Below are 8,945 nucleotides of genomic sequence, written 5' to 3'. Positions count from 1 at the left end.
TTATTAATTTTTAATAAAATACTAATTTATTTTTAAGTACATTATATACAACTTAAAAACTTGTTTCTTATAAAACATTTTAAAGGGAAAAAAAGAAAAAAAATAATGCTTGGAGTCTTGCTCGTTCGATTTTGACTCGGTTCGATTTTGAGCCGATCGGCTCAGTTCGATTTGTAAATGCGCCAAGCAACAAGCAAAACTCTCACTTGGTTCAGTTCGGCACGTAAACATCCCTACTTTTAACCATCCTTAAATGTATATTTACCCTACTCAAACTTTTAATTACATATTTTCACATTTTTATAAAAATTCTGCATATGACAAGATTGCCCTTAGAGGATTATAATGTTATTAAAAAGTATTAAAAATTGCTAAATAATTAGGCTTAATTAAATATCTGATTAGAAAAATATTAATAAATAGTAAAATCTTTAATAAGCAGACATAAACAAACTTAAATGGATGTAAACGACGGTAAACGAATCGAACGTTTATGAAGATAATTGAAAGAACATGACCTCTGTTCGTGTTCATTCATTTTGTTAATTGAACGAGTGTGCATATTCGTTCATTTATTAAACGAACGCATATAAACAAACTTCACGTTGAACAATATGTTCACCGAACATTAAGTGCGTTCATAGGCCTACCCACGATTATATGTATATGGTATACCCATTGGTTTGTTAAAACCATTGGTTTGATATTAATTGGCAAAGAGTAGTGCATTTACTTGATTACTACACTATAAATATATAAGTACAAAAGTAAAATGTGAATGTAATATGCCGTTTGTCATTAATTAATAATAAATCTTTAACCTTTTAATGCAATTCTATAAATAGGGTATCAAGGAATACACAAATCAAACAATTCCAACACACATACAACCATGAATATGAAGCTAGTTATTACTCTCTTCATATGCTTCATCACTACATTCATCTTCTCTTGCTCGGGTAAAACCGCAACCACTGGTAGCCTAGACTGGTGGTGCACTCAAACCCCTCACTACCAAACATGCAATCACTACGTTGTCATAAGTAACACCTCCACCGCTGCCATATCCATAAACCAGTTCCTAGATATAACCGTGCAAGCGGCCATAGATGAAGCACGTGAGGTCCTGACACAAGCCAAAGGTAAAGGGGCCGACTACCCAAGTGCTCCAGGAAAGAGCGCATGGTGTAGTTGTGTTTACTACTTTGATGGGGTCGTGTTCACATTGAACATGGTCCTTGACCCCACCGACGAAGGACCTAGTACCCCAGAAGATATCCACACGTGGATTAGTGATAGTTTATCGTACATCAGCACGTGTGAGAAAGAGTTTGAGAGCGTTGGTATAACCAACAATACGTTATCACTAATATCTACCAATTTAACTGAACTATTGCTCAACTCATTAGCAATTAGTGTTGTTATCACGGGTAACAATCCATCGTCGTTGAACGAATGGAATTTTATCAACGAACACAAGTTGCCAAATTTGACGTTGAATATACAGCCAGACGTTGTGGTGGCTAAAGATGGCTCTGGAAATTTTACTACGGTTCAAGAAGCAGTAAACTCCGCGGCATACCCTAGACATGCTCATAAGTATGTGATTTACGTGAAAAGGGGTGTCTACGAAGAACAAGTCGTTATTCCACTTGAAGTTAAGTTTATTACTATGTATGGTGACGGAATTGGTAACACAATCATCTCGGCTAACCAGCATCCAGGCAATGGCTTGAAGGAGTCGTCCACGTTTCGTAAGTACATTTATAGTCTTCATATGATCAAACGTTCACTTATTGTTCTTTTAATAAATACTCATTTTAATTCTATCTAAATAATAAATTAAACCTGGACAAAAGAAAATGTTTGTTACACCGATTAATAATCATTGAAAGTAAATATCAATATTAAATATTCAAGTATTTTATATTTTTTAATTTCCTTTTTATTTATTTATAAATTATAGTAATAAAAAAAAGTTTGTTACCTTTGTTGTAATTTCTATAGTTTTATATTCAACTTATTTAAAGTAACATTAGTACTGCATTCTCGAGTTTAAAATACAAGAAAAAGTAATAAGAAGATTAGATATGGAAAGAAAAGAAAAGAAATTATATACTTAAAATACATTCTCGAGTTAAAATAAAATAAAATAAAGTGTTAATTACATTTTTGAGTTAAATCGGAAGAAAAAGATAGGAAAAAAAAACTTGTAACTTACAATTATGCCCTCATAACAACATGGAAAAAATAATTAAGATATGGTATAATAATATTGTAATGGGCTATAAATCTGCCCTTCACAATCCCTTAAATAAATTGTCGGACGAAAAATTTTTCTTATCTTTTATTTTCAAAACCCTTATATAAAAACTCAATGCAGTGTAATAGATTAACCAATTATGGTTTATTTGGTTTGCAGAAGTTTGGAGTAATAGATTTCTCGGTTTACATTTAACATTCCGGAACACGGCGGGACCAGATGGTGGGCAAGCGGTGGCGTTCCTCTCTGGCTCCGACCGATCAGCCCTCTATCGATGCAGCTTTGAAGGCTACCAAGACACACTATATACGCACCATGGGAGACAATTTTACAAAGAATGTCAGATTTCTGGAACTGTAGATTTCATTTTTGGCACGAGTCGGGCCATGTTCCAAGATTGCGATATCTCCCTTAGGAAACCGCATCCTGGAGGAGGGTTAGTTGTGACGGCTAATGGCGTAAAGTTTCATAATGGAAGCGGTGGATATTCGCTGCAAAAGTGTAAAATACACGCTGCAGATGATCTTAAGCCCATTGTAGGAGAATACAACAAAGCATTTTTAGGAAGACCATGGTTTCCGTACGCTCGGACAGTGTTTATGCAATCTTTTCTTGATGATTTGGTGGACCCACTAGGATGGGCTGATAGTTGGGGTTTTAACAAAACGGTTTATTGCGGGGAGTATGCGAATAATGGACCAGGTTCTTCTACTGATCACAGGGTAAAATGGCCTCATTACCAAGCGATAACGGATCCAAAAATCGCCAAACGGTTCACTGTTGCTAAGTTCATTGGAGCCGATTGGATTAAGGCATTTGGTATACCTTTTGTGTCTAGGCTTGAAAATTTGTAAAAGGTTACAAACCTACATATCAAAAGTTTATGTTTTTATTGAATACCTAATATAATACTTCCTCCGTCCCAATTTAAATGTCCTAGTTTGACTTTTCAAGTCTTTCTTTTACAACTTTGACCGTAAATATGTTTGTTCGTGTCATATAATTCTTGATGAAAATTATATGAATGGATTGAGTTTTAAATGTATTTTACATTGATATAATTTTCATCAAGTATTATATGACACGAACAAAAATATTTACGGTCAAAGTTGCAAAAAAAAGACTTGAAAAGTCAAAATATGATATTTAAATTGGGACGGAGGGAGTATAATATAACTCAGTTAAGAGTAAGAAAAACACCATCACAATTTACATTTATTACCAACTGGTATTCAAACCCTAGCATTGAAACATGTACCTTGGTGTAATCCAAGCGTTACGATGATGAGTTGACGGAATTCGGTGATTAGTACCACCTTAAGGTACCGGAATTAAAACAAAGGGTCGGTAAAACCTTAGTGTTGTTGGTCTTGGGATTTGTGGCGGTAAGCGGACACAAATACAATTTAATTTATTACAATTTAGGTCGTTACGATACCGAAACTGCAAAATAAAATAAAATTGAAAAAAAAAAACTTTGTCCATTGTTGGACCACCACTTGGACCAATAAGATGCTAGCGGCACTAAAATATACACCATTTTGTGTATAGTTAATGGTTTTGTCGAATGTTAAAGAGTTCACTGTATGTTCACTCTCGATATTTAACCGGTCAAATCTAGAATGTGATAAAAAGTTTGAACCACTTTGTATGTATATTAGTTCCTTTTCTTTACAATATATTAGTCTTAAACATAGACTTAAAACATATATCTATAACATCACCTTCACAATTTATTCCGTGGTCCTGATTTTATTATGCTGCCTCTATGGTCCCTAAAATGAGTTTAATTACAAAATTCTTTTAATTTGTCTCATATAACTAGTAGACGCAAACCTGCGTATTATGATGAGGCGTTAGACCGTTAAAAAGATTTGCATCAAAACACTGGTGAAAGCTAACACGAGTGTTAAGGACGCAAACCAAAAAATTAAAAAGGAAACTATGAAAACACGAAAATAAACCAAAAAAATAAATTAAAATAAAAGAACCCAAGAATACAAGAACCAAAATTTATAAAAAAATAAAAAGAATATCATTTTTACCTCGGGTATTAAGATTCCCTTTTAATGAACTTACACGGTTAAATTTTACCTGTTAAAATATTACATATTTATAATATAGTTTAAACTTTTTTAATGATTTTAACAACTTCAAAAATACTTTTATCACATATTATAAAATATATGAATATTTTTGGTATAGAAGAGGTTAGACTGACGAGTACGCTATGATTTTGGATAATCAGACACGTATCACTTAATATCACACCCGTTTCACACTGGTAAAACTTTATATTTAGAACACCAGTCTTAATTCTAGCTTCTTACGTACCCGTCTCGTTTGATTTTACCGTAAGCTAGAGGTATTGCATTTATTCAATTCAAATCTTTCAAGCAATAAATAGATGTGGATGTAATATTGCAAGAAATGGAACAACATATAAAAAGTAAAAATATCATAAATAGCATCAATTACACCTTTTTAGTACTACAAGTAACATTCTAACTTTCATGAAGTAATACACGAATCAAATACTCTAAACAAGCCATGACTACGAAGGTTAATCTTAATCCTCTCTTCACATGCACCATTTTTACACTCATCTTCTCTTGCTTGTTGACCGCCACCACGGGCAACATATACTGGTGGTGCACTCAAACCCCACAATACGAAACATGAAAACACTACGTTGTCATGAGCTACAGCTCGACGGCTAACATATCTATAAACCAGTTCCTAGATATATTTGTGAAAGTACCCATAGACGAAGCACATGTGGTCCTAAAACGACCTAAAAGGGTCGAAACCAACTACCCGAATATTCCAGGAAAAAAGCCTATGGTGTAGTTGCGTTGACTACTTTAATGGGATCGTGTTCACATTGAACACGATCCGGGGCGTAGCTTTAGTTGGGCCAGGGGTGGCCCGGCCCCCTCCGTTTTTCGCTCGGTAGTGTAAACTTATCATTTTTTGGCCGAATTTTTTTACACATAGTGTAAATTTACCCGTTTTCGAACGAAATTTTGAGCCCGGCCCCCTCGGTTTTTTGCTTGGTAGTGTAAATTTATCCACTTTTTGCTCGAAAATTTTTATACGTAGTGTAAATTTAACCGTTCCCGATCGAAATTTTGAGCCTGACCTCCTTTTTTTCGCTCGGCAATGTAAATTTATCATTTTTCAACCGGATATTTTTATACATGGTATAAATTCACCAGTTTCCGACTGAAATTTTGAGCCCGCCCCTCTCTAGTCTATGAATTTTTTTTATACATATTGAGTCCGGCTCCCTCGATGTGTATGTCCAAGCTTCGCCATTGGTGAGAAAGGGTTTAAACGATTAATATTACCAACAACATGTTACACGCAATATCTTAACAATTTGACTCAATTACTACTTAACTCTTTGGCTATTAGTGTTGCAATTATGGGTCGTAATTCTCTAGAATGGAATTTTAGCAACGAATACAAGTTGTCGGATTTGGCAATGAATGTTCAGCCAGACGTTGTGGTGGCTAAAGATGGCTCGGGCAATTTTACTACGGTTCAAGAAGCTGTAAACTCTGTGGGACGTGTGCGCATATGGGGTAAGAGGTTTGCCATTTATGTGAAAAGTGGGGTGTATGAAGAAAACGTTGTTATCACGCATGCAGGATGTTCGCTTTATTAAGTTGTACGGTGATGGAATATGTAAGACGGTCATCACGGGTAACCGACATTGCGGTGGTGATGTGATGGGAACGTCGCACGCCGGTGACTTGAAACGTCCGGCCACGTTTCGTAAGCACATACATTTGGTTTTATATGATTAATCATTGTTTGAAAAGGCAAAACTTTATCGATGATAGCACCTTGATACCACTAGCCTATGTACCCTTTGATATTAATATTTATTTATGATTACTTAATTAGAGAAAAGATAGAATACAATAATTGTTTAATATACATCAGGTACAGGAATACTTATATTCATGAAACAGATCCACGAAATCGCATCACAAGATCTCGAAATCGTCAATACATATCCAGTTAATCATTGGTTCACCGAAATAAACAGTTTCGGATCGTTAATCGATCAATTTTTTACTTTTCTTCACGAAAACTATTTTTGAGTGTTTTAGGTTTTTGGCTGAGCGTTTATAAGTTTTTGAGCGAAAACTTGTTAAGGACACACACATAGTAACAATCATTTATGGTATATATATGAACATTTAATCGAACTCGAGAAAAGAAAGAAAAAAAATTAAAAATAAATTCAGGATCTACATTAATCAATAAATAAAACAATTTTACACATTCCTAAATATTAATCAATAAATAAAACAATTTTACACATTCCTAAATATTATCGATCGATGTAACCCTGAAAATCTATTTCAACTTCCAGGTTTTGATGTAATCGATTTGAAGGACACTAACCGTGTTTCGTTGATTGTAGTTTTATTATAGTGAAAGAAAAGAAAAAGAAAAGAGAAGAGAAAAGAGGAAGTGGGTGGTTAATATTAATTAGAATATTTTTTTATTATTAAAAAATAAAATTCATTAGGTGGTTAACAAAATGATTTATCAGGTGATTAGAATTAAGTGGTTAATGTAATAATTAAATATATAATAAAAGTAATTCTATTTGATTAAATATAAAATTGTATGTGATGATGTGTCGGTTTGTAGTGGTTTGTTGTTGTGGAAAAAAGTGGGTTTTTAAAAAAAAGTTTGAAAACTGATGTGACGGTGATGTGGCTGTTTGTTAAAGTTTGTTGTTGTGGATGCTCTAATCGTTTAACTGACGTCAAGTACTTTCGAGTTGTTTCATCGTTCATGACGTGGGCCACGCTGTTGGTGTGAATCTTTTCACGGGCTGAACGTTCGTGAATACCGACCATAGTAACACCAATGGGCCATGCCGAGTTCCCTATTGCAATTCTGATGTAATGGTTCATTGCAGCCGAGTAATCGCGTTTCATGCAGCAGTTCACCACTAGCGTTAATGCTTGTCTAATATCATCACACAGAACCTACAATTTCAAATAGAAACACAATGTTAGTTTATATTATCATGTAAAGGCTTTTTAATTGTCTTGTAAACAAACAGAACCAACACGAACAGAGACATGTTTGTGTTCGTTTATTTAACGTTAACTGAACACAAACACTAACAATTAAACAAATGGATTTTCTTGCTCATGTTTTTTATGTTCGTGTTCATTTATCAAAAATCTAAACAAAAAGTTTCATGAATGTAAACCTGCACAAACGAACATAATAAACATAAATGAACACAAACGAGCATTAATGGATTTTCTTGTTCATGTTTGTTCATTAAGAAAATGAATATGTTCACGTTCATTTATGTTCGTTTATCAAAAATCTAAAGAATACAGTTCGTGAATGTAAACGGACACAAACCAACATTAATGAACCATTGAACCTAAACGAACACGTCTAATACATTAAGTATCTAGTAATGTCAATGGCTAACAAACATTGTCTAACGAAAGGAGACAGGAGACTGCGGCTGCGAACAAACACATCCAAGCATCTAACAATCCATATTTAGTTATCTTTAAAATTTTTTATAGAATTACATAGTTAATGAGTTACACGAACATACACAAATGGACATAAAAGACCGTAAATAAGCAAACATAAACTAACCTATATGAACGATCATAAAAGAACATTCACGAACATAAATGAACGGACAATGAACGAACGAAACACGTATTCATGTCCGTTTACTTAACTATTCACCAAACTTTCAACTCATTTAAACGCCTACATATATATTAACATGAATCAGATAACAAATAATACCTTCTTCCTGCACAAGTTGAATAGAGGATTCAAGCAGCTAACACACTGATTAATATTCGCCAACGTTAACTTCCCGTTCGCAGTCTTCTTCTCCGTTTCCGTCATCTCATCCAACTCATGCTTCCATTCACTCAACACCTTGTTAAAAAACACAACAATCTTATCTTCATCACACATCTCAAACAAATCCTCCATCTTCATGTATTTAAACCTCTCAATACCAGCAACATCATCATCATCATGACCATTCGTTCGCCTCTCCGTAATATCACCATCATCAACCTCAAACAACGTTGTGCATGTTGCATGCACAACGTAATTTAACCGATCCAACCGGTTACCATCACATCTGAAAACAATGTAACCGGTTGTTTTAATATCCGGAGCTGACGAATAACTTCTTGTTTTGGTAGGCTTAGTTCGGCTCCGGATTCGGGTTTGGACATGGGTTTGATCTCTTCTTGACGACGTCGTTTGTGTTCGATCTCTAAACGGTTGAAAACCTTACGTCCGGTCGTCTGTTCGGAGAGAGTTTGACGTTTGTTTAGCAACTCCTGCTTCAAGATATCCATGGTGATATGTATTTAGGGTTTATGAGTTTTTGGTTTATTTTGTGTACGTAACACTTTTTAATGTTTTATCTCATTATTATTTATGACAAAGAAACTTGACGCCAAAGCAAAATTAACCTCACATTAATTAATCGAATATGACCGACTCACACAAATAAAACAAGAAACTTACAAATTAACCCTTCAAAATTAATTTATATATGTTTTCAATGATTTTTATATATTTTAAGAAGAACTGTGAATGAGCCTACTGTCACGAACCAAATATTTGAAGATCGAGATGCTTGATTTGTGTT

The 8,945-nt window shown here is 34.2% G+C and overlaps 2 pseudogenes; one reads left to right on the top strand and one right to left on the bottom strand.

The window, feature by feature from the left end:
- The first annotated feature begins 892 nt into the window (after positions 1 to 892).
- Positions 893 to 3,117, top strand: LOC143627066 (pectinesterase pseudogene; annotated as a pseudogene).
- Positions 3,118 to 4,774: 1,657 nt separating this feature from the next.
- Positions 4,775 to 8,721, bottom strand: LOC143627064 (uncharacterized; annotated as a pseudogene).
- Positions 8,722 to 8,945: the final 224 nt, after the last annotated feature.

The sequence above is a fragment of the Bidens hawaiensis genome, unplaced genomic scaffold (assembly GCF_021521415.1).
Source record: "Bidens hawaiensis isolate Kalapana, Puna unplaced genomic scaffold, B.hawaiensis_p1.1 tig00004595_1, whole genome shotgun sequence".
Taxonomy (NCBI): domain Eukaryota; kingdom Viridiplantae; phylum Streptophyta; class Magnoliopsida; order Asterales; family Asteraceae; genus Bidens; species Bidens hawaiensis.
Note: the sequence above shows the minus strand (reverse complement) of the source record. Positions and strands in the feature narration are given on the sequence as shown.